The 27,801-nt window shown below is 33.7% G+C and overlaps 1 protein-coding gene and 2 long non-coding RNA genes across 3 annotated transcripts in view; 1 reads left to right on the top strand and 2 right to left on the bottom strand.

Annotated features, from left to right (window-relative positions):
* The window catches only part of LOC143242211 (uncharacterized), a 558,288-nt gene that overhangs the window by 443,816 nt on the left and 86,671 nt on the right, over positions 1-27,801 (bottom strand). The window lies entirely within an intron of this gene.
* LOC143243314 (uncharacterized) lies at positions 4,146-7,192 on the bottom strand. Its single transcript, XR_013024248.1, has 4 exons — positions 7,042-7,192; positions 6,740-6,870; positions 6,324-6,454; positions 4,146-4,240 (listed from the first exon to the last, which is right to left on the bottom strand). It is a non-coding gene; the product is annotated as an uncharacterized LOC143243314 (long non-coding RNA).
* On the top strand, positions 12,080-18,884 carry LOC143243411 (uncharacterized). Its single transcript, XR_013024485.1, has 3 exons — positions 12,080-12,179; positions 18,045-18,117; positions 18,778-18,884. It is a non-coding gene; the product is annotated as an uncharacterized LOC143243411 (long non-coding RNA).

Below are 27,801 nucleotides of genomic sequence, written 5' to 3'. Positions count from 1 at the left end.
TAAGAGACAGTGAAACTCGATTTATGTTTTCTTGTCCCGAATTTTCACAAATTTCACATCGATAAAAAAATTAAAATAAAATCTATGTAAATAGAAAATAAAAAGTTATAGAGTATTTAAAAATTGTCTGTTTTATCGCTTTAAAAATCCATGTTTGTTTCAAAGAAAATGATTATTTATTACAGAACCTTTATAAATTATAACTTCACTGTAGACACACAAGTTGGGGAAAGAATGATTTCAAATTAGTAATTAATATTTTTGGACATACAAAACTGTTTAGTTTAAGAGTTATTATTCAATTTATTTGGTGAGTTAATATTTAATGATTTAAAAAACTCAAAGCAAGAGTGTTGAAAGTTATTATTTAAGTTTGGTTGTATGATGTGGCAAACAAACAAACTTACCACGTTATACAACCAAACTTAAATAATCACTATCAACACTCTTGCTGTGATTTTTGATTGCCCTCAAGCAGCTTTGTGCTAGCCGTCCCTAATTTAGTAGTGTAAAACTAGAGGGAAGGCAGCTAGTCATCACTACCCACCGCCAACTCTTGTGCTACTCTTTTAACAACGAATAGTGGGATTGACCGTCACATTATAACGCCCCCACGACTGAAAGGCGAGCATGTTTGGCGCGACCCGTATGCGAACCTGCGACACTCAGATTACGAGTCGCACGCTTTAACACGCTTGGCCATCCCGGGCCCAAGTCAATGATAAAATAAGTGAAGTATATTTAGATAGTAACAGAAGAAACTTCGTTTTGTCAACTGAAATTTTAAAGTAACTGAATAGGCCTAAATGGACTTTTGACAAGAGGAAGATAACTATATATATTTGTGTGTGTGTGTAGTGTTTATAATATCCCTATAATGTGAAGAATTTGATGTACTTACGTTTAACTTGTTCCGAAAATATTTTGAAAACAAGTGGCGTACGTGCTTTTCATGTACGAGGAAGTTGAGAATTTCTCAAATTAATTTTGGTGGTATCTATTGACAAATCGAATTAGCATTTTAATACACGTCTATAAGCGATTAACTCAGCTGTAAGGGAAGTTTTAAACTAGGACTATTTAATGAAGGGTAAAGATAAACCAAATAAAACAAAACTAAGATGTACGGGAAAATTTAACATCGGAAATCAGTACAAGTTACAAGAGTAGGCTTAATTGTCATTATAGTAATGATAGAAGTTAAAGAAGTATAAGACTTTAGGGCACTGGTAGAAATAGAAGATTTAGAATAACTGAAACATGGTTAAATGTAGATGAGTTTGAAATACATGATTATAGGTTACTTAATAGGAATAGAGTATTAAAGAAAGGGGAAGTAGTGGCTGTATATGTGAAGTGTGAGTTACATACTGTTGAAGTTGAGAATATTAAGGATAATAGCAAGGAGATTGGGTTTCTGTTAGTGGATAGCAAGGGATAAAGCTTTTAGTAAGAATGTGTTACAAATCCCCAGATGGAACTGATGAAATCAGGAAGAAACTCTGTAATAAGATGAAGATCTCAGTTGTTAATGAAATCTTAATTAAGGGTAGTTCTAAGTACAGATATAATGATTGGGAAATGAAAATCCCTCAAACCATGAGGGAGAAAGGTTTCTGAAAACTTTTCAAGATGGATTTCTTAACAATTGGTCAAGGAACCTACTGTAAATAATGCTATCTTAGATTTATTGTTAATTTCTAATATGGAAATAGTTAAGAGGGTGTAAACTAGGAAGCACCTAGGTACAAGTGATCATTGCTGTATTATGTTTGATATTTAGCTGCATTTAGAAATTGGAAATAATGATATTTTGGTTCCAAATTTTAAAAAAAGCAAATTTGAAAGAGATGTGTTCTGAATTGGACAGCTGAGTTATTTTGAGGCACTTCTCAGTAGTGGAAAATGTTTAAAGATAATTTTTTAAAGATTCAAGATAAACATATTCCTTACAGAAACAAAATGGGATCTAGAAATAAAAAAACAGGTTGGTTCACAAAGGGAATAAGAGATAGAATCAAAGAATAGTACCACACACTAAAGAAATTTAAATTGACTGGTATTGTAAAAGATTATAGAAAATCAAGAAATTTGGTCAAAAACGAAATTATGATATCCAAAGAGATGTCTATAACAAAAATTTGGCTTAAAACATAAAAATTAACAGTGAGAACTTTTTAAAGTACATTATGGATAAACAAAATGTGAGGATAGAGATAGGACCCATGAGGAATGATGAAGGAAGGCTTGTATCTGATGATCATGAAATGCCTAGATTATTAGATTCTGATTTTGCTTCAGTTTTAACTAATGAAAACTTAAGCTGTATTTCACATCTTGAACAGTTAATAAATGGAAACGAGATAAAGAAGATGGCTGCCTTAATTCTGAGCTGGTTAAAAAAATGGGATATTTAAAGAATGCTAAGGCTCCTGTAACAGATAATACTTCACCAAGGGTTTTAAACAAGGTCATGTGATCACTTGCAACAAGATTTTAAGCCCTTGAATAGTGCACAAGTACCAACTGATTGGAAATTGGTTAATCTGACTCCTATCCTCAAGAAAGGTAATAGAAGTTGTCTCAGTGATTAAAGGCCTGTCAGTCTTACCTCATTTGTGAGAAAAGATTTGGAATATCTGATAAAAGATACTTTGCATAGTCATTTAACAAGTTTAGAATTTTATTGATAGCAACATAGTTTTACTAAGGAAAAATACTGCCCTACAAATCTTTTTGCATGTTTTAAAAATGTTACTGCACATGTAGATAAGGGTAAGGGTGTAGGTGTGATATATATGGATTTTCAAAAATCATTTTACAAAGTGCCATTCCCCACAGAGGCAAAGCAGCGTGTCTCTTGTCTCACACCACTATAAATTGGGTTTCAATGCCTGTGGTGGGCAGAGCACAGATAGCCCATTGTGTAGCTTTGTGCTTAATTTTAAACAAACAAAGTGCCACATTAAAGGTTTGTAAAGAAACTTATCTCTGCAGGAGCTTAGGATAAGTTAAGTAACTGTATAGAACTGTGGCTGAATTCAAAAGCAGAGGGTTGGTGTAAATGAAGTTCAGTTAAACTAAATTAATGTTGCAAGAGATGTACCTCAGGGATCAGTCTTAGGACCTTTACTCTTTTTGACTTACGTTAATAACATTGATAAAGAAAGTCAATAAATTACTTATGTTTGTAGGTGACACTGAGGTCTTGGGTGTTGCTGGCTGCTACTTTATAAAAATATTTAGCTCATATAATGAGTTGGGTGAATAAATGGCAGATGGGTTTTAATTATGATAAATGCAAAATATTATATGTGGGTGATAATAATTTGAATTATAAGAATAATTTGGATGGAAATAATTTTAACAATGTCATGAAAGAAAATGATCTTGTTGTAATGGCTGCTCAGTCTCTTAAGCAATCCAAGCAGTGTGCTGTTGCTAATATTGGTAGGGCAAATAGTATTTTAATTTGTATCTACAAAAATATTGAATACAAGTATAAATATGTTATAATTTCATTGTGTAGGTCACTGGTTAGACTGCATTTGGAGTATTGTGTTCAGTCTTGGGCTTCTTACCCTAGGAAAGCAATGAAATTGTTGGAAATGATTCAGAAGAGGGTAACTAAAATGGTGCCTGGGATGGAGGGGTTGTCATTTGAGGAGAGATTAAGATCCTTAAAAGTTTCTCTCTCAAGAGTTAGAGGCGATCTGATTCAAATGTTTAAGATTGTAAAAGGATTTATAATGTTGATGCATCAACATTTTTCAAACTTAATAGTGAGAAGTATAGAACTTGGTGACACAAATATAGATTTAGGAAATATAAAAAATGACAACTTTATTTTCCAGTGCATATGAAGATATGTTAGTAAATTTGAGTGAGTTTAAAAGAAACTTGATACATATATGAATGACAAGTGATGACTAATTGCTTTTAATAGTATTAGTTTGGCTTAGAGGGTGGGACACCTGAGATGGACCAATATATCCCTTGTTGTCCCTGAAACTTATGTTAACTTCTCATTATAACAACCCTGCTGTTACAATTGTTATTACCAACTTCTTTCTATAACAACCACACTGTAACAACTGTGGTTTTTCGTTTTACTCGTTTATTGATTTTTAACATTATGGAACATACCTCAGTGACCTATAGTAAATAATTTCCTTCGTGGTCTCAATGCAAATGCCCATTCGTCTACAATTCCTGTTATCAGAGCTTCCACGGTGTAGAACTATGAAAAACAAAAACAGAAAAATATCAGTACACATGTTGTCATAACATAAGATCAAAGTAACATAATAACATAGTTAGACAGATCTATATAAATTGTATACCATATATTTAATGAATTAATGTTTTATGTAATAAAGTTTCAAACACACGTGTTATTATCTAGTTTGATAACCTAACACTTCATCTTGCGTAAGAGTACGTTTAAAGTATTAAGTTTTTTTATATAGAAGTTTATCTCTATGAATCACTGAAAAATGGTACTTTGAAATTACTTGTTTGTTTGTTTTTGAATTTCGCCTAAAGTTACTCGAGGGTCATCTGTGCTAGCCGTTTCTAATTTAGTAGTGAAAGACAAGAGGGAAGGCAGCTAATCATCACCATCCACCACCAACTCTTTGGCTACTCTTTTACCAACAAAAATTGGGATTGACCGTCATATTATAACACCCCCACGACTGATAGGGCAAGCATGTTTGGCGCGACGGGGATGCGAACCCGCGACCCTCGTATTACAAGTCAAACGCCTTAACACGCTTGGCCATGCCGGGCCCTGTTGAAATTTCTTACATATTAAAATACTTAACCAGCCATAAACAGTTAAACAATATGTGGTTACGCACCCATTCTTTGATTTGTTATATATAAAATAGAACATAATAATGTAAGCTCAGGTGACACATGGAACACTTGTAGCATATAAACACATGTATCAAGTAACGGTTGATGGATACAACAATTTGAAGCTAGAACTACATTTATGTAGCAAACATACGTAGCAGGTATCAACCATATAATGCATTAGTGATTTATGACAAACAAATGTAGTACATTACAAAAAACGACAGCATCTGTTAACTAGTTAGTTGGTTATTGCCATGAGTAACAGGTTACGCAAATGTAAAATATTATAAAAATATTATTACTGATGTATGTAACAGGTATCGGAGAAAAGGAGCAGACAGCAACAAAGTAGCTGGTTGCCAGGATAGGCAGCATGCAAGAATAGCACTACTACGACGTGCAGAAAGCATGCAAGAGTCCCGAATAGTCATTTACTGCGAAAAAACATGCACGCGTGTCAACAATCATGTTGCCATGCGACACGTGGCTTGTGTCCTAACAGATAATAAGGCGAAAGTGGAAATAGAATCTCTGACAATAATGACATATCAGAAGGTTGTATTTTGTTGAGAATGGTTAACACCACACATTTTGAGGTTAACTAAACAAGAAATTAACCACTAACTGCACGTCACATGATCATGCACATACGATTCTTAGATCAGAATTTTCCTTAGCTTCTGACACTGTTAACAGTATTGTTTCATAAGCCTCTGCCACTGCGCAGGTTTCGTTTGGTAAAACAATGAAGGTCAACACATTTAATAACAATGGACTGTATTATTTCTCCCATTACTAGTTCCACAGATTTCATGTACTAACCTTATATATACCAAAGACAGGTCTAATTTATAATAACACTAAACTGTCAGTTACTTGTTAATCTTTTTCTCATAGTGTTTCTCAAACTAATAAACTCATTAACTCAGTAATTAAGTGCAAACGTCACAGACTTATTAAATATTCAATTGTTGAAACAGTTAAAACGTGAAAACTCCCTCCAGACAAACAATAACACAAACGCGTAAATTAAAAAAATATAGTCTACAAAAGTATTTTGAGCTCTGAAAATTTTCCCATTTTAAAAGAATATTTATGTCATTAAATGAAAATGAGAATATAAAATATGTACCTGGCTGTCAAATAACACACATCAACATATTATATGCTCACCCGGCTGTCAAATAACACACATCAACATACTATATGCTCACCTGGCTATCAAATAACACACATCAACGTATTATATGCTCACCTGGCTATCAAATAACACACGTCAACATATTATATGCTCACCTGGCTATCAATTAACACACATCAACATATTATATGTTCACCTGGCTATCAATTAACACACATCAACATATTATATGCTCACCTGGCTATCAAATAACACACATCAACATACTATATGCTCACCTGGCTATCAAATAACACACATCAACGTATTATATGCTCACCTGGCTATCAAATAACACACGTCAACATATTATCTGAATTAACAGAATGAGGAAGAACACAATTGACCATAAAGGGGGAGGTGGCAACTGTAGAACAACTTCTGGATAAACAAGGAAAGCAAACCCTGGACCTGAAGAAAATACACCATGTTAGATTATATTTGAACAAAGACCGTGTTTGTACTCTGTAAAAAACACAGCAGGTCAGTGTCTGATAATACTTAGTTTATATTAAGATGTTGATACACTGTAACTTACCAATAAACGTTTCATTTTAAATGTTTTAGAACCAAGATTCAAGAAAATATTAATAAAGTTTGTTCTGAAATATTCTGTTATACGTTGATTTGGTACAGAAACAGAACTTTTAGTGTTTATATAAACAATTGAAGCACAAGAAGACTGAATTATCTCACCGGACTTCACAACGTCAGCAACTTCAGTCCCGTCGCCTTTCAAGTAGGTCATGTGACCGAGGACGGAAAATATCACAGTACCAGCAAATATGCTAGTAGCAGGGTTAACAATACATAGAATATTTCCGTCTCTAGAAATAAAGATGTAGAAACAATAATGAATGTGTTCAAAGTGTACAATAATATCTATTGAAAGAATAACGAATACAGAGTACAGAAAATTATTATATTGAACATTTTTGTGCGAATCATTGTTAAATAATCAAATAAAAAAAAAAAAATTATTTTGTTTTTTTTGTTACCGGAAGAAGTTGTGGCTAAACTTGTTGTAGCTTCCAAGAGTTACGACGGAACCGAAACCAATACCAAAGGTGAAAAACACTTGCGTTCCTGCTGTCACCCAGACCTAATAACATTAATACAATAAATTAATACTGATTACAAAGAGTTAACTTCTTTAAATTTAACACTAATTTAGTTTCGTTACGTTTTGATTAAAGAATTATTAACTAGTATTAAAGCTTGATAGCAAATAAACGAAAAAAAAGTCTCTTGACAGTTACTGATTAACAATGACACTGTTTTCACTGAAGACGTAAACTATAGCTTCATTAGATGGGAAGTTTTATTTGTTGCCCAGCCTGGTTGTTAGTGTTTGTCTTCAGCGTCAGGGGCATTAAAATGTACGGTTAATCCCACTATTCGTTGGTAAAAGAATATGCCATTGGTTCTGTCCAACAACCTGTAACATCTAACATTAATATTTACTAGTGTTTATATCGTATATGAATGTAATAATAATAACACTAGTATATTGATATAATAACAATAACATTTAAATCTGAATATAATGACAATAACATGTATATATGAATGTAATAACAATAACATTTATATATATTCGTTGGTAAAAGAATATGTGATGGGCTCTGTACAACGACTACCTTCTGTCTTTTCAACAGATTAAAATCACTTACCTGATATATATAAACAAAAGCAGTTGTTCACCTCACGTGGAGAAAGGTCAGGAAAAACTGAAGATATGAGAAAAGTATTCAGGATTGGCTTTGCTTAGAAACCTAATTATTGTGTTCAAAGTTATCAAAACATTGCTGTAGTATAGTGTAATGCATAATTAGTAATTATGTAATAACCGGTTCTATCAAGTAGAAATGTTCATTATTATAGTATACTGTGCTATTAAATCGAAATGTTGTGTATTTTGCTTCAGTACTGCACCCAAAGTAATAAAAAGGCTTTTTTTAAATAACAGAATCGAGGAAAAGTAGTAGTAGTATCATCTACTGACAATTCTCGACACATCATTCTTGTTCTAAAAGTGGGATCTGACTGTCACTCTTATAACACACACACGGTACAAAAGCGTATAATGCGATTTATGATAACTTTGCGTGACTCAAAAGTCTCCGGTTTAACAGTTAGGCAAATTAACAACAAGGCCACTCTCGGCCATATGTAAAGTACTAAGGGCACATTAACCACAAAGCCACTCTCGGCCATATGTAAAGTACTAAGGGCACATTAACCACAAGGCCACTCTCGGCCACATGTAAAATACTATCAAATTAAATTGTTCTTAATTTAATTCAGTGTCCCCCAGTGTCTGTATGCTTATAACAGTTAATCCTAAACAAATGAGTAATTAAAACAGTTGACTAGAATCAGAGAAATACATTTAACATAATTACCGCACGATTCCCTAGGCAGTTGTGTCGTCATTGAGAACACGAAGTAGAATAAAGTCCAAGCTATTGTCACCACGTGGTGGATATTATAGAGACAAACGATGGTCATTGAAGCAAAGCCAATTCCTACTGAAAGTATAGATTACATAATGTAAGAACTGTTGACATATTTGAGACACAAGTATGAGTTATATATATCCGGAAAAGGTGAAAAATACTAAGGCACTAGAAGTAAACAACAATAGCTACCTTTAAAGATAGGAATCAAATTCCAGACCCCGATACCACCAACGCTGAGGTACTGACCAATGGCCACTTCCAGGAAGAATAGAGGAACAGCACACAAGACTAAACAGATGAGATAGGGAAACAAAAATGCCCCTAAATAACAAACAACAACATGTAATCCATCAGAACCATCGATTTAACATTTAGTAAGGTAAAGGTTTCATGTATATTATGTTGGATTAAACCACAAGACACATACCTCCACCATTTTCATAACACAAGTATGGAAATCGCCATACGTTGCCAAGACTGACAGCGTAGCTTATGCAGCTGAAAATAAAGCCCAGTTTTCCTACCCATTCCCCACGTTCTGGTTCGTTCTTTTTATCTGACTTTCTTACCGACTGGTCATCAGGTGTTGTGATATTTTCACCCCTTTTCTACACTGACGATTTCTGATTTTTCATTTTGGGAGCCATTTCTTGAATAAAGTCACAAATTTTCTACATTTTAATAAAAATTGAAACTGTAAAAAAACAAGAACATAATAATGTATTGTATTTACTACAAAAAATATTACATGAAGATAAACGTAATTATTATAAGAAATAATTATTTAATAGGTTTCATTTGTATTGTCGTTAGTACTTAAGAATGCTAACATAGTATTGGTGATATTAAATATGTGTATATATATCATCAGAGAAATTACGTACAACTATACTGATGGAGGCGTTACTTAATATCATAAGAGGTATCTATGTTTTATCAGAAATATTACTTATGCAGAATTATATATTATTATAAATATACGTAACTAATGCCAATAATAATGCAATAATTCACAGCCGTCGGCCAAGATACACCACTGATATACATTGTGTAATATTTATCAAAACATAAAAATATCCAAAAAATCACGAAAAATGTGTGACGTAACTAAAACTAACATTTAACCTAATAGATAACACTAAATTAACACCCTTTGGTATTTGCTACCCTACTCTGCATGGCAATTATAAGCGGTATACTTCCAAGATGTTTAACGTACGCTAATAGGTCGTACTGGCTTTGTCGCACCAATTAGTATTGACACAGTCACTGTGGTCAGCCACAGCTGTATCTTACGTAAATGACATCTTCTGTCACTGCGTTTTTAAAATTGCAGTAATTATATATTTGTAATTGATGAGATTCAAACACTTGTAAACTGAACACTATTTTTAATGATTCACTGAAGACTAGTTTATCTCTGGTAAATGCGTTACTGCTGTATATACCTCTATATCACCAGATATAGAGAAGTCGGTTTTTTAAATTGATAATGATCAAATTTTTATTTCCTTTCATAGTGAGGTGTCGAAGCAGAGGCATGGGTAGAAATAGGCACGTTCCCAGATTCTATTTGACCGTGCCCGTAATTCCTAGTTGGCGTCTTGAAAAATAAAAATTGAAAATCATGATCGACAAATTGAAACGTCAAAAATTTCTGAAGATACATATGGGTCCGTTCTAGAAATCTTCTAGACACCTAGTGATACCTGTCCAGTCTATCCATTAGTTAGTCTGATTAGTTAATATAAATGTCACAACCTAATTCATTATTGAGTCTGATCAGTTAATATAATAGTCCCATCCTATCTATTAGGGTCTGATTGATCAATATAATGACACAAACCTATCCAATTGTGAGTCTGATCAGTTAACATAATAGTCCTGATCTATTACTGAGTAATTAGTTACCATAACAGTCCTGATGTATTGCTAAGTATTTCTAATCAGTTAACATAATAGTTCTGATCTGTCCCTAAATCAGCGGGAGCTTCACGCAATTGTACAGATTGCGTAATGTTGTCAAATATGCATATCATTTAGTAGATGGCGCGACCTGTAATACTAATCTTATTAGAATCGACGTGTTTTGTAACATCATGAAAATATGAAAGTTGTATGTTCATATTGTATGTTACGTCAGTTAAATGGCGCAAATAACCTGGTTATTTTATGATGAAACAGAAGTCTTATAAATGTATGGAAAATAAACAAGTACTTCGTAGGAAAGACCAAAGGTGGTGAGGTAAGAAAGAAACCTGCGAAGTACAAACTAACGATATCAAATCAGAGATCTAACTTGGAATGAATTCATAAAATACAAACGACTTTTGTATACTCTCGTGATATTATACCTCAGTGTCATATTCTTGTAATTAAACATTAGTGAACAATATTTGTATGTGAAATGATTGGTAAAACCGCAAACGTATTTCTAATTTTGAACAACTTTTTTATGCTGTGTTATGATTATGTTTAGAATTTTGAGAATAACTAGAGAGGTTGATACTTTATTTTAACAATAAAGGGGTGGTAGTTAGTGTTTATAAGGGTGAATCCAATTCTTAATGTATTAGTTCAAGCGCCGATATTTGAAAGTGTAAGAGCTTTGTTTGTTTGTTTTGTTTTTGAATTTCGCACAAAGCTATTAGAGGGCTATCTGTGCTAGCCGTCCCTAATTTAGCAGTGTAAGACTAGAGGGAAGGCAGCTAGTCATCACCACCCACCGCCAACTCTTGGGCTACTCTTTTACCAACAAATAGTGGGATTGACCGTCACATTATAACGCCCCACAGCTGAAATGGCGAGCATGTTTGGCGCGACCTTCAGATTACGAGTCGCACGCCTTAACACGCTTGGCCATGCCGGGCCGTATAAGAGCAATGCTAACTTCTAACATATCACTGGATACATGTGACTTACTTTTGATAACGGTAAAGGTAACTCATAAATGAAAAGCTACGTTTAGGGTCGATAAAGATAAATCTGAATTTAAACGTAATGACGAGGCTAGCGAATTTTTGTAGTTAATCTGATCCTTGATGAAGACTTGGAGAAAACTGATATTTAGTGTTGATAGTGGTTAGATTGGTTTGTAACATACTAAGAGGTTGAGTTTGAAGGTTTATAAAGGAGGGAACTCATTTTTAATTTGTATAAGATGTCGTTTAACAATTTTACTAAGAGATAAGATGTTTCTTTAGGTGTTGATGGTACAACTAGAAGCTTTAGAAACTGAGACACTTAAAACAAAACATACAGAATACTAGTAAAGAATTCAGGTTTCATAGTGAAGACGTAAGACATCCTTTTTACTGTTTTGAGCTACAGCACACGAACGATATTCACGTCACAAAGGTTCTCATGCCACGTGTGGCATTGAACTTTTCTTTCACGTGGAAACTGACTCAGCTAGTTAACAATTTACTGTACACACATGTGAAATCAGACAGACCGACGGATAACGCTGAGGAAGGTCTAGGAAAGCGTTTTAAGCCAAATAGTTAACTTTATGCTCGAGGTAAACCGTCTGACGGTGGAAACAATAAACAAAACAAACAAGTACACGAGAAGAGTTCAAGATAGAACTAAACATCGACCAACTGCTCGAAGCAACACAAATTGTTTGAACTCAACAATAATACTGTGAGCGAAACTAACAGCGAATCATTCAGGTATTTATTAGCGCCTTCTAGTGATAAAGTCCGATTTTCTGTAAATATTTATCTATGCACATTTCGAGAAGTTGCATTTATAATGGTTACTTTATATAACTGCTTTAAGGTATTCACGTACTTCAACAGAGTACAGTGCGATAATAATTATAAAAACTATGACAGTCCGTCTATGTCAATAACAGATTTTTTTTTTTACTTTGTTATAAATTGGTCTTTTACAATACAGGAGTGTGTATGTGTTTTCCTATAGCAAAGCTACATCGTGCTATCTGCTGTGTCCACCGAGTGGAATCGAACCTCTTATTTTAGCGTTGTAAGTCTAAAGACTTACTTCTGTCCCAGAGGGGATTATACATACATTATTCAGATACAAATATAAGAGAGATACAAAATAAAAATGTTTATTTTATAGTAGAATAAACCATCCTCACACTTAGAGTTGAAAGTCAAGAATGGACATCACTCTTATTAATATTTAACAATTCATTGCGTAAACAGTGTACTGTATGTTAAGTAATTGTGTGCAACATACTGTAAGCCTTATTAGTATCAAATAATACATGATGTTAAAAGTGTATTATGCGTCAATTATTCTTGTCAAAGTATAAACCTTATTCATATCTAATAATACACGGTGTTAACAATGTGCTGTGTTAAGTAATCTTGTAAAAAATACTATAACCTAGTAATATTTAATAATACATCGTGTTAACAGTGTGTTACATGTTCACTATTCTTGTGGAACATGCTATAAATCTTTTAATATATAGAAATAGATGCTGCTAAAATGTGCAATCTAACCTATAAACAGAAATATTAATTAAGTTATAAAAATACACGATTTAAATCTGTGATAGTTTATTAATTTTTAAGCAGTACTGTCAATGACGAAAGTATAAATTTGACTACAGAAGCTATGAACAAAACCAAACATGAAAGTCGTCAAGGGCAATATAAAGTACGCGTAAAAAAGTTTAATCCAGTTTATTTTAGTAGAGTCAGACTGTATAGTTATTTCTGGTCAAATGCCAAGGACTGCTGGCCAAGATTAATCTATCGATTTTTCCCTTGGTACTCAGTGTCTTAAGGCCATTAACTACAGAGTTTAATAGTTTCTTGTCTATGACAAAACTCGTTTAATTCGCATGATTTTCATTAGTAAGTGATTTTAAAGAGCTTTGGAAAAATGCTTTTGATTAAAATTATTAGAGAAAGATAGTTAGAAATATTATATCCTAACGATATTAAGTAAGGAATAATGTTATTAATATCATAATTATAGATCGTTATCCTTGACCCTTCTCTTTCTGGGGCGAAGGTATTACAATCGGGTCCGTGTGTGTGTATCTGTATTTCTCTAAAACTAATAGAAAGATAAAACAAGCTGACAAATCAGTTTGGGACAGTCCCTCTTAAATTTGATCACATAAAAATCCAGATCAAGATTCTGGATAACTTCGAAGTTGTTGGGTTTTTTTTAATAATTGGAAGATAGGGTATTTTTGCAACTTGGGGTTAATAACTTTGTGAAGTGTGATCGAATTTGTATCAAATTTCATCAGTACATTATGGCTGAGAATCATCATCACACTACAAGAAGTGATGAATGATTATGGATCTTAGAAGGATTTTCTGAGTTTTCAAAATCCCGGAAAGGGATGAGGGAGTGCAATTTCTTTAATTGCTATTCTTTTAATTTAGGCTCTACGCAAGTACAGCGGTATGTCTCCGAATTTACAACGCTAAAATCAGGGGTTCGATTGCCGTCGGTGGGCTCAGCAGATCGCCCGATGTGATTTTGCTATAAGAAAACACACATTTTAATTTAGTTTACAAAAATACATTCTAATGTACCTTTAAATGTCTATAAATGCATTAGTTCTAACTGTTGTCTTTCCCCAAGTGACTCTTCGGTATGTCTGGTAGATTATAACGTAGAAAACCGAGGTGCGATATCCGCTTGGCCACTGTGTAGTTTTGTATGCTTAATAGCAAATAAATATAATTACTTGTAGATTTAGAATTTAGCTATCTGCAGGTCGTTACATGTATCTCACGTGCGTCATGACACAGTTACCTAATTCCCTGCGATGTCTGTCCACATTTTTATTCTTTATCAAAGAGGTATTGCATCTGCTAAAGTAGACTTACGTCTGGGTATAAACATTCTATCGGGCGAACTTAGTAATATCCCTGTTGGAAACTTTCTCTGTAGAGACGCAATAAAGAGGAGTAAGCTATCTTACAGGGATTAAATCTTCAGAACACAAGTACTTAAAAACCGGAAATTGGAATACGTGTGGAGCAACTTCCGAAATAATTTCTAAGAAAACCAATGTGATAAGTGGAATGGAAGAAAAACAAATTTATTGTAGAATTAGAAGCACGTGATACTATTATACTTACAGCGATAATGATATGATCTGATATGCACGAGAACCTAGGCATCACACTCTATTGATACTAAAGAACTGTTCATTTGTTTGTTTGTTTTGAATTTTGCGCAAAGCTACGCGAGGGCTATCTGTGCTAGCCGTTACTAATTTAGCAGTGTAAGGCTAGAGGGAAAGCAACTAGTCATCACCACCCACCGCCATCTCTTGGGCTACTCTTTTAACAATGAATAGTGGGATTGACGGTAACATTATAACGTATCCGCAGCTGAAAGGGCGAGCATGTTTGGTGTCGACCGGGATTTGAACTCGCGACCCTCAGATTACGAGTCGAGTGCCTTAACCATCTGGCTATGTCAGGCCGACTAACGAATCAGAAGAGGTGAAAAATGTATCAATAAAAAAAACACGTATTATATACAAATCAAAATAATTATTTTTTATTCGAGGATGGTCACGTAAAAACAGTATTTAAGAATATTTTGGTATGTTTCGGACTATAAACAATTTAAAATTGTAAGTCACAGTTTGAAATTGCATATACTATGACAGTTTCCTTAGGATATCTATTCCTTGCTCATAAGACAAATAAATAAATAGGAAAACAAAACTCGGTCACTGTGAAATAAACAACCATAAAGGGTGCTAATTATTAAATAGTTGTTCATGATCTAATCTACGCTATAGATACCAGTGCGATCTGAAACATTTATATAAATCAATAAAAGTAAGCATTTGAAAGAGCAAGCTGTATAGACAGGGAAAATAAGGTATATCTTGTGGAAAGAATCACAATGTAACTCTAGCTACATTATCTCAGGTATAACACAAACTCTAGATATATGGTCTAACGTACAATTCCAACAAAACAACAAAAAAAAAAACAAGTACATTCTAAACTGTAACAAAGTAACGTTCCAAAACTTCCAAAAATCAAAACTGATACAAAATTTACGTATTGAAATAGATCACAGTTACTATTTTTTACTTTATTTTTATAAATGAGAAGATATTATTTAAACGTTTTTATTTTTAAAAAAGCAGCCCCCTGGTTAAGTATTTAAAAATTATTACATCAAGAAACATTTTAAAATTAACTATGGTGCATGGATGTTTCAGTCATATTCTAATTTATCGATTTCAAGACACTTAAAATATTCTAAGGTGGAATAATGGTTATTAAACGTCTTATTTTAAAGAAAAAATGTTAAATTATTTAGTACTGACGTTTTAATAATTAGATAAGAGAGAATCGTTTACTTATGATTTAAAATATAAAAACATGTTAAAACAAAATACTTAAAGTCACTCACCTGTTTAATGTTACTCTTCAAAAATAACTAATTTCCGAAGTCGATGATACTGCTAATAATGAAACAAACTGGTATAAACACTTCTTGTTTTCATACTGCTAATAATGAAACAAACTGGTATAAACACTTTTTTGTTTTTATACTGCTAATAATGAAACAAACTGGTATAAACACTTCTTGTTTTCATACTGCTAATAATGAAACAAACTGGTATAAACACTTTTAGTTTTATACTGCTAATAATGAAACAAACTGGTATAAACACTTCTTGTTTTCATACTGTTAACATTGAAACAAACTAGTATAAACACTTAGTTCTTTACAGCTAATAATGAAACAAACTTGTATAAATACTTCTTAGTTCTTATACAGCTAATAATGAAACAAACTTGTATAAATACTTCTTAGTTCTTATACAGCTAATAATGAAACAAACTTGTATAAATACTTCTTAGTTCTTATACAGCTAATAATGAAACAAACTTGTATAAATACTTCTTAGTTCTTATACAGCTAATAATGAAACAAACTTGTATAAATACTTCTTAGTTCTTATACAGCTAATAATGAAACAAACTTGTATAAATACTTCTTAGTTCTTATACAGCTAATAATGAAACAAACTTGTATAAATACTTCTTAGTTCTTATACAGCTAATAATGAAACAAACTTGTATAAATACTTCTTAGTTCTTATACAGCTAATAATGAAACAAACTTGTATAAATACTTCTTAGTTCTTATACAGCTAATAATGAAACAAACTTGTATAAATACTTCTTAGTTCTTATACAGCTAATAATGAAACAAACTTGTATAAATACTTCTCAGTTCTTATACAGTTAATAATGAAACAAACTTGTATAAATACTTCTCAGTTCTTATATAGCTAATAATGAAACAAACTGGTATAAATACTTCTCAGTTCTTATACAATTAATAATGGAACAAACTGGTATCAACACTTCTTAGTTCTTATACAATTAATAATGGAACAAACTGGTATCAACACTTCTTAGTTCTTTTGAGAATAAGTGCTGAAAATGCTGAAGTTTGTTTGTTTTGGAATTTCGCACAAAGCTACTCGAGGGCTATCTGTGCTAGCCGTCCCTAATTTAGCAGTGTAAGACTAGAGGGAAGGCAGCTTGTCATCACCACCCACCGCCAACTCTTGGGCTACTCTTTTACCAACGAATAGTGGGATTAACCGTCACTTATAACGCCCCCACGGCTGGGAAGGCGAGCATGTTTAGCGCGACGCAGGCGCAAACCCGCGACCCTCGGATTACGAGTCGCACGCCTTACGCGCTCGGCCATGCCAGGTCCCTAAAGTGCTGAAAATCGAGTTCAGTATTATGACTTGTACAGGAGCGAAACGACTGATGCCCAGCGATCAATATAAAGCACGTGATAAAATTTTGAAAGACAGTTATATTTACTAAAACAAAGTAACTGTACACATAAAAATGAAAAAAAAAAAAAACAGAAATGACTGAAGTCTCCGATTTTGTCAATTGTTAAATATAACTTGTCAACAACGAGCAAAACAAAACGTGTCTTCAGAGTGTCTACTCATGTAAACTTGGTAAGTCTTTCTCACCGGCACGTTCTTCAACTTCAAGATTTTCATTCACTTTGTGTTTAACAATAGTTCCCATTTTGCTGCCTGGGATCGCTAGTGGAGTAACGACCGAGTTTCTCATTGGTTGCTACTGATAAGCAGGGAAATTTCCATTGAGGATGTGAGTGAAGGCGCGAAAGATGTACATGTTACCACGTGGTAGTACGTGAGCTGTAATGTAAAGCAGCACAATCGTATGATTCAATGTCGAGCACTCGCAGCGACAGAAATAAAAAAGCAAAACAAAATCATATCTATATTTCACAAACAGAATGATCACCAGTAGCTGATTAAATCAACATAACTACTACATACACTTTTTCACAAACCTTAACTTCCAAGAAAAATAAACAGAATTCTTGGTAAGCTTACTATTCACAGACCTTAACATTGGGAGATGACAGTTTGTTATTACTTATATTAAGACACGACAATTTGTTGTTACTAATATTAAGACACAAAAATTTGGTATTACTAATATTAGAAGGTGACTTTGTTATTACTTAAATTAAAATGACCGTTTGTTATTACTCAGGTATGACTCTTTGCTATTCAGTACTAGCTGTTGACGAACGAAAACAGTTAATCGTATAAAAAGACAATACAAGGTAACGTGCCTCTTTCATCTTTTGTTATTTAATCTGTAATCACTTTATCAGATGATAATTCAATATTATGCATTGTAGAAGGTAATAACTGACCCATTTAACTTATTAAACGAAAATTCATATGAACGAACGAAAACTGTTTATCGTATAAAAAGACAATACAAGATAACGTGCCTCTTTCATCTTTTGTTATTTAATCTGTAATCACTTCATTAGATGATAATTCAATATTACGCTTTGTAGAAGGTAATTACTGACCCATTTAACTTATTAAACGAAAAATTCATATGAACTTAAAAGTGTGTCCTGTTTCAGGGCTGTTGTATTTGATACAAACCATGTATACTGTCGGGCGAATTGCAGTTAACATATGCTGGGGGATGAATGTTAAAACACACACACATTCATCAGTGGCTAGTATATATATATATATGTATCTGTGTTCTTCCCTATACCACTAGAGGGTAATATGAATAAACTTCTGTATACCAGAGACTATAATGTGTGTGTCTGTGTATATATATATATATATATATGTATGTTTATGGCTTAAACATTTATGGTTATAATATATATATATAATTGTTTATACAAAAGGCTGCATACATATGTTTTTGTCTATACCACAAACATTTTGGTCTTTAGTTTGTTTGTTTTTAGAATTTCGATACTCGAGGGCTATTTACGATATCCGTCCATAATTTAGCAGTGTAAGGCTACAGGGAAGGCAGCTAGTCATCACCACCCACCGCCAACTCTTGGGCTACTATTTTATCAACGAACAGTGGGATTGACCTTCACATTATAATGCCCCAAGGCTGAAAGAGCGAGTATATTTAGCGTAACGGTGAGGATACCAGAAGCTCTTTTTCTCTTATTTTTATATGTGATATACAGATATTTTCCTATACCAGAGATATATTTTTGTTATCTAGACTCATTTGTCAGAGACTTGCTTAATAATTTGGCACTGTGGAATTCATAACATTTTAGGAAGCTCTTATAACTTTCTTATTTGTTAGTGGAATATGATGAGAAATGCACAACTTTTGTATGATAATATGACAGTTAATATGTACAAATTTCATCTAAATCAAACTATACTTTTTGAAATATTTGTAAAAACAAAACTTTCGTAATAATTTTGTATGCTGTATATGTTATTGCTTGTACCAGAAGCTTTATATATATATATATATTTACATCTTAGGACAGGGATTCCCAAACGTTTAGACCTGCGGAGTATCACATCAGAAAAAAAAAAAAACATTTCGAGCATTAATAAAAAAATACACTAAAAATAGAAACAATCGGTCACTAGCTTTTAGAATATAAATTTATTAAAAATATCACTATCTAAAGAAAATATTTTACTTCTACTTACTTGTTCAAAAATTTTTGCTTGCAAATGTTATATCAGTAAAAGTACAGTGTACTTATTTATTTATTAGTGGTCCGACTAGCTCGATTTTGTTCACAAAGTAGTTCAATATTTGGAGTTATGGCTGTTACCTGTAAGCGTAGATCATCTTCAGTATTTAGCCTATTTCTAAATTTGGTTTTTGTAGCTGTATACAGTGAAAATGTTTGCTCTCAAAGATATGTTGTTGAAAAATGCGTTAAAATTTTCAAAGCTCTGTTACTTATTTCAATGTATTCCATGGCCATTTGTATCCAAAATTGTGTAATTTCTTTCTGCTGAAATTTTGAGTTTAGGGTGTAAAGAGTTGAAATTTCGTCCCCCGCTAGTACAGTGGTAAGTCTATGAATTTACAACGCTAAAATCAGGGGTTCGATTTCCCTCGGTGGGCTCAGCAGATAGCCCGATATGGCATTGCTATAAGAAAAAACATGCACACGCAGTTGAAATTTCTAAAAGCTGTTTTTCTCTCTTTCAAAGACAATCATTGGTATTTGCAGAGTCAACAAAGGGATTTTGAATTCACAATAATTTTTTTTTTAAATTAGAGGGAAAGTACTCCTCAACAGTTGTACACAAATCAGATACGTGCTGCAAGACTGAAACTTTTGTATCTTCACTTGAGGAAATTTCATTCATAATTAAAAAAAAACAAACTGAGATTTCAGAAGCAGTCAAGTTCTTCCATAAGTATACATTCACCCCAAAGTTTAGCTTACGGTGAAGCACTTCCATTTTACTCTGAACTTTGAAGTACGTTACCCTAGTACCATGCATTGTAACATTCATTTCATTTAGACAAGCAAATACATCCTAAAGGTAAGCCACTTTCTGCACCCAGCATTTGTCTCTTAATTTGTACGCAAGTTCAAAATGGCATTCAAATAAAAAGAAATCTATCTCCTCACGCAATTCGTAAAACAGAGCAAGCCATCGGACTTCAGTATGAAATTGCAAATTTTATACAAACGTACCATATCCTCACATTGAACGGTCTTCATTTTATAAAATTAACTATTTTTAGGACATCTCCAATACCTCTTTCAAGTCTTCTGGCATTCGTTTCGTTGCAAGTACATGACTATGAAAACAGCAGTGGATACTCTGGATGTCAGCGTTTTTCCTTTTTTATGTGTGCCACTGTGCATGAAAATTTTCCAATCATAGCTGCAGCCCCATTATTGCAAATACTTGATCAAAGCTGCCATTGAATATCATGTTCTTCCATAAATATATCGATCAGTTTAAATATTTCTTCGCCTGTTGTTTGAGTAGGCAAAAGTTTGCAATTAGCATGTCTTTTCAAAATTAGCTTCATGAATATAGCGAACAAACACAAGCAGCATCGCATAACCTGCGACATCTGTTGATTCATCCACCTGAAGCGAAAAAGTTGGTCTCGCTTTTACTCGCCTTATTAACTCCGTTAAGTAATTTGCTGACATATCTTTGATTTTTCGAGAAAACGAGTTGTCAGAAAGGGGCACAGAGTTAATGTTTTAAGAAATTTCTCATCAATCGTGCACTCTACCAAATCTTTTGCACATGATTTTATCGAATTTTCAGCAATTGTATGAGTTTCATTTGCTTTTTCAATACGGTAATTAACAAGACATGAAGCAATAAGAGAAACTCTGTTGTCCTGATGGACAAACGAATGATATGTAGCTTTACTTGTATTTAATTGCAAACACTTTCTTTTGAAATACTAGGAAGTTGGATTTTTAATTGGAACTGTTTGGCTTCTAGATGCCGTTTTAACTTAGTTGGATGCAAACTACTGTTACTCAATACTGTTCCATATTCAACACACAACCCATTAGGTCCATCTTCATTACCTGTTCATGTGAAACCATATTGAACAAAACTTTCACCATACTTTCATTTCTTTCTTGTTTCAGTACTCCATGCATCATCCTGTATTGAAATGCTTGCACGCGACTATAACGCTGATGAATTATTATTAGGCCTAAACCTAGAAAGATTTTTACTAGTATAAGATTTATTACTGATATTGAGCCACATATCCATTATAAGTGTGACAACTAATCATTAATTATATCTTATATCTTTTGCACTTCAAACAAAAGTATTTTCACAAACACAAAATAGCTTCTTAAAGAAAACTCGTTCAAGCACTTATGTTTCATCATCATACAATGACATGCTGACCTTGGATCAGTGCTGCCATAACGAAGTCAGAAATAAAGATTTGTGGAAAAAGGCTAGACCATTAGAATAATATATTTTCTGAAGGAAAAGGATAACCTATTATTTTACAATTTTTAACAGACGTTTTTACACCAAGTAATAAATTACAAAGCCAGAACGAAATGAAACAAAACAAAACTACGATCAAAAGAAAAGCTGTGCTGAGAGTTGAAGAAAGGAGATTAAAGAGGGATTTATCCTTAAACTACAAGATTATCTTCAATGACCAGTGTTTCCTCTTTGATTGTACGTGTTTGTTTATGTGTAATACTGCTTTAACTATTATCCCCCTCATGACTACCGAATAGGTTGTGTATTGTTTTGTTTACATGTGAAATATTCCTTCGACTATTACCCCACGTGGTGACTCTACTGAATAGGTTCTGTTTTGTTGTGTTTATATGTGAAATATTCCTTCGACTATTACCCCGCTTGGTGACTATGTGAGATGTACATTCCAGTGGTTTTTACCAAATTACCTGAACTTCTTGACAGACAATTAGAAACTGTGTTTTATACCATCCAGTCTTTTCTTTGTTAGTTTATTTGTTTCTGTGAGATAAATTCTGATGTATTACGCATTTTATCCTTATGTTAAAAGCTATGAAATCAAAGTCTACTCCATGTAAATATTGCGTGTGAAAAATGAGTGAGAAGACGCTCTGAATTAGTACTTGACTGTTATCTGAAACAAAATTGCTACGTTAAGTTATAGTTTTGGTCTCACATTTTTTCTAGCAACAACAAAACAAGGATCGCCAAAGCTACTAGAGTCTCCTAAGAGCAAGTGAGATGTGTATGCGGATAAATATGTGGACAGGAGTTTTGTGACAGATGACTGTGACTTGTTGGTCATAAATGTTTAATAATAAATATACAACGCACGGTCCATTTGTTTTAAAATAGTAGTTATTACAATAGAACCTGCGGTTATTACATTTTAAAAGTCACCACTATACACACTTTCTGGCTGAACTCACCATCAATATCTATCTCTGTTTTCACTAACTTCTTATCACATTTTGTACACATATTTATCAATAGGCCAAATGAGGCCTAGAACCTTTACACTGAACCAGATAATATATGGTTCATCAATAATCGATTACATTAATGAGAAGAATTCAGAATACTTGAGTAACCTGATCTCAGTTCACAACAATCGAACTACACGACAAATGACTAATAAACCATTACTTAATCAAACTTGCCATAACTATTGTTTACTTTAACGTTCACACAATGTAAATTAAATAACATTTTAAAATTAAACTTAAAACGACACAGCGGTATATATCTAACAAACTGGTACTCTTATAACGTGATCACAACTGAAAATAAGGAGCGTATTGTTTGGTCGAGTTATAAGTGTAACTTTGCACCTACCAATATGCAGTTCAACACATTAACTGCGCGATCTAAAATAACTAGTACAACAGAAAGAAGGAATGTATATCTTATTTCACTCAAATTATCTATGGATAATATTGCTGAAAAATGATTATAGGTACAGACACACGTTATCCAAATGCGATACTGTTTAATTTAATTTATATGTGTGTGTAGTCGTCAGAATTTAAAGAATGTCATAATTAATGCCCTTTTAACAGGGTCATCTAGTAGCTACGCCATTGATGTAAATCAAAAGAGAAAAAGACCCACCACCGAGCTTGTGACATTAACCCAGTTTCACTGAATTAATTTATTACACCTATGCTTTCTACCATCTAACCAGTTTTCTACCTAGTGATACAATATATTTCCTCCAACACACACAGAAATAATTTGTACAAGAAAGACTTTCATGTGGTACCATGTCAAAGGTTTTATAAATATCTTAAAATCTAAATTCACACCCGTTTCCTCTTTCACATAAGCATTAACCTCTTCAAAGAGTGTCGTAAGATTTGTAAAGCAATATTTTTACCTAGTGGAACAATACTAACTATCGAATAACATTTTACGCTTCGTAAATCATTTCCCATCAGACTTTCCAAAACGTTTCCCACAACTGACGTTAAAATTAATGAATGGGCTTATAATTAGAGTAACAATGTTTATTCTTTCCCTAGAAAAGAGGAGTCCATTAGGTGACTTCCAATCTTCTGGTTCCTGCCCACTATTCAAGGACTTTGAAAAAATAGAAGCCAAGAAACAATATAAGTGCATTTACTTATTAACTTTCGAGTTCGTTTGATGATTTGTAAAGTCTTTTCCATCCTTTGAATCTCGATATTTACCCTTACAAATTTTTATCACAGTAAGAAAACTACTAATTGACGTTAAGGTTACTATTTCTAACTATAGTTTTGTATTTACTGTGTGAATTCCTTGAAAATAGAAAGAAAGTAGAGTGAAAGAGAAATGCAAACAAAAACAAGCCAATGCTATAAGCTCGTGGTGGGCAGAGCTCTTTGTGTAACGTTGTGGTTAACTACAAACAAACATATTATCAGGCCAATGAGAGATGTAGTAGTAGTCTGGATGCTTTTTTTTTTTTTATCATTGCATTTCAAGAACAACGAGTGCTATCGTGAGAATAAGATTAAGTAAGTGAATTGTAATTATTATCGATTTTATTTACGTCACTATCGAACCTGTGAGTCAGTGACCAATATTCATAGGTTCACTATAACACACATTTAATACGTGAAGTGCTACTTTACATTTTTTCAGTCTAAAGATAATTTGTGCTATCAAACATGGTGTATAAGAAGTGTCCCATCGTACTGATATAGTTCTTTTTTCTATGCTGTCAATTAGTGCCTTTCTTCCATACTGGGGGCTGGAATACTAACCTCAGACAGAACAAGCTTGCTTTAAATATGATTGTAATACAGGTTTGAAAACATAAATCAACTTGAATCTCAGAACTTTACAAAAGATTATTATTACATCAACAAAACAATTATCCGAAATATACAGATAGAAACAACTCACTCACCCATTACTCACACAGTAGACTTCACTCAACAACTCACATATTACTCATACAGTAGACCTCACTCAGAAACTCACATATTACTCATATAGTAGACTTCACTCAACAACTCACATATTACTCATACAGTAGACTTTATTCAGTAACTCACATATTACTCATACAGTAGACTTCACTCAGTAACTCACATATTACTCATACAGTAGACTTCACTCAACAACTCGCATATTACTCACACAGTAGACTTCACTCAGTAACTCACATATTACTCATACAGTAAACTTCACTCAGCAACTCACATATTCCTCATACAGTAGACTTCACTCAGTAACTGACATATTACCCATACAGTAGACTTCACTCAGTAACTCATATTACTCATACAGTAGACTTCACTCAGTAACTGACATATTACCCATACAGTAGACTTCACTCAGTAACTCATATTACTCATACAGTAGACTTTATTCAGTAACTCACATATCACTCATACAGTAGACTTCACTCAGTAACTCACATATTACTCATACAGTAGACTTCACTCAACAACTCACATATTACTCACACAGTAGACTTCACTCAGTAACTCACATATTACTCACACAGTAAACTTCACTCAGCAACTCACATATTCCTCATACAGTAGACTTCACTCAGTAACTCACATATTAATCATACAGTAGACTTCACTCAACAACTCACATATTACTCACACAGTAGACTTCACTCAGTAACTCACATATTACTCATACAGTAAACTTCACTCAGTAACTCATATTACTCATACAGTAGACCTCACTCAGCAACTCACATATTACTCATACAGTAGACTTCACTCAACAACTCACATATTACTCATACAGTAGACCTCACTCAGCAACTCATATTACTCATACAGTAGACTTCACTCAACAACTCACATATTACTCATACAGTAGACTTCACTCAGTAACTCATATTACTCATACAGTAGACTATTATCATACAGTAGACTTACTCAACAACTCACATATTACTCATACAGTAGACTTCACTCAGTAACTCACATATTACTCATACAGTAGACTTCACTCAACAACTCACATATTACTCACACAGTAGACTTCACTCAGTAACTCACATATTACTCATACAGTAGACTTCACTCAGCAACTCACATATTACTCATACAGTAGACTTCACTCAGTCACTCACATATCACTCATACAGTAGACTTCACTCAGCAACTCACATATCTCAGCAACTCACATATTACTCATACAGTAGACTTCACTCAGCAACTCACATATTACTCATACAGTAGACTTCACTCAACTCATTACTCATACAGTATTACTCATACAGTAGACTTCACTCAGTAACTCACATACTACTCATACAGTAGACTTCACTCAGAAACTCACATATTACTCATACAGTAGACTTCACTCAGTAACTCACATACTTCACTACTCACTCACAGTAGACCTTACTCAGCAAGCAACTCACATATTACTCATACAGTAAACTTCACTCAGCAACTCACATATTACTCATACAGTAGACTCCACTCAACAACTCACATATTACTCATACAGTAGACTTCACTCAACAACTCACATATTACTCATACAGTAGACTTCACTCAGTAACTGACATATTACATACATACTCAGTAACTCATATTACTCATACAGTAGACTTCACTCAACAACTCACATATTACTCATTCAGTAGACCTCACTCAGCAACTCACATATTACTCATACAGTAGACTTCACTCAGAAACTCACATATTACTCATACAGTAGACTTCACTCAGTAACTCACATATTACTCATACAGTAGACTTCACTCAGTAACTCAAATATTACTCATACAGCAGACTTCACTCAACAACTCACATATTACTCATACAGTAGACTTCACTCAACAACTCACATATTACTCATACAGTAGACTTCACTCAACAACTCACATATTACTCACACAGTAGACTTCACTCAGTAACTCACATATTACTCATACAGTAAACTTCACTCAGTTTGTTTCACTATGTTTCACCAACACATTTTTCATTTAACTGTAATGGTATGAATTAACAGTGAATTTTATTATGCATAAAAGCGCTTGGTACGTTATAAATGATGCATCAAACAATCAAACTGCTTTCTGGAACACGTTCTCATTCTGCGGTAAGCTACAGCTACTTCTCTGTGGGTAGGAATTTTATATCAACTGCAGAAATTCGTGCTTATCGTGTATGAATTAGCTTATCATTTATCCATGAAAAAAATTTTAAGTAAGTCTGGTGCTGCAAAGGAGAATTTGTTGAATCAAAAGCAAGAAATCAAACGAAAGTACAAAAACGCTTTGGAATCGGAACATTCTCAATTACCATTTTGCCTACTCTCCAATGCAGCTTTATCGAACGAGGTGTTTGTTCCTGGCAAACTGAAGAGACACTTGGAAACAAAGCATTCAGCTGTGAAGGATAAACCAAAAGATTACTTCAAGAATCCCGCGGCTCAACAACATGAGCGATCAAGGAAGCTTGTGAAACAGATGAAGCTGCCCGAAAAAGAATTGATTGCAAGTTGTTGTTCAATTGTTGGCAAAATGCAAGAAAGCGCATACGGAGGCCGAATCAGTCATTGTGCCAGCGTAAGCAATCATTGTTTGGCGGGCGCGAACCCGCGACCCTCGAATTACGAGTCGCGCGCCTTACGCGCTTGGCCATGTCGGGCCCATATGTTCTGAAAGAAAGTTGTTGTTTTGGAATTTCGCACAAAGCTACTCGAGGACTATCTGTGCTAGCCGTCCCTAATTTAGCAGTGTAAGACTAGAGGGAAGGCAGCTAGTCATCACCATCCACCGCCAACTCTTGGGCTACTCTTTTACCAACGAAAAGTGGGATTGACCGTCACATTATAACGCCCCCCACGGCTGGGAGGGCGAGGATGTTTGGCGCGAACCCGCGACCCTCAGATTACGAAGCGCACGCCTTAAAGCGCTAGGCCATGCCAGGCCCTGAAAGAAAGAAATCACAAATACACAGCGATTCTTAACGGACTTGTACATACTGTTCGAATTACCATTCTCCACTTTGCACATTTAATATAAAAATTGTCAT

Source organism: Tachypleus tridentatus, unplaced genomic scaffold, assembly GCF_004210375.1.
Source record: "Tachypleus tridentatus isolate NWPU-2018 unplaced genomic scaffold, ASM421037v1 Hic_cluster_2, whole genome shotgun sequence".
Lineage (NCBI taxonomy): Eukaryota > Metazoa > Arthropoda > Merostomata > Xiphosura > Limulidae > Tachypleus > Tachypleus tridentatus.
The sequence above is the reverse complement of the archived record's forward strand: the minus strand, read 5'-3'. Positions and strand labels throughout refer to the sequence as shown.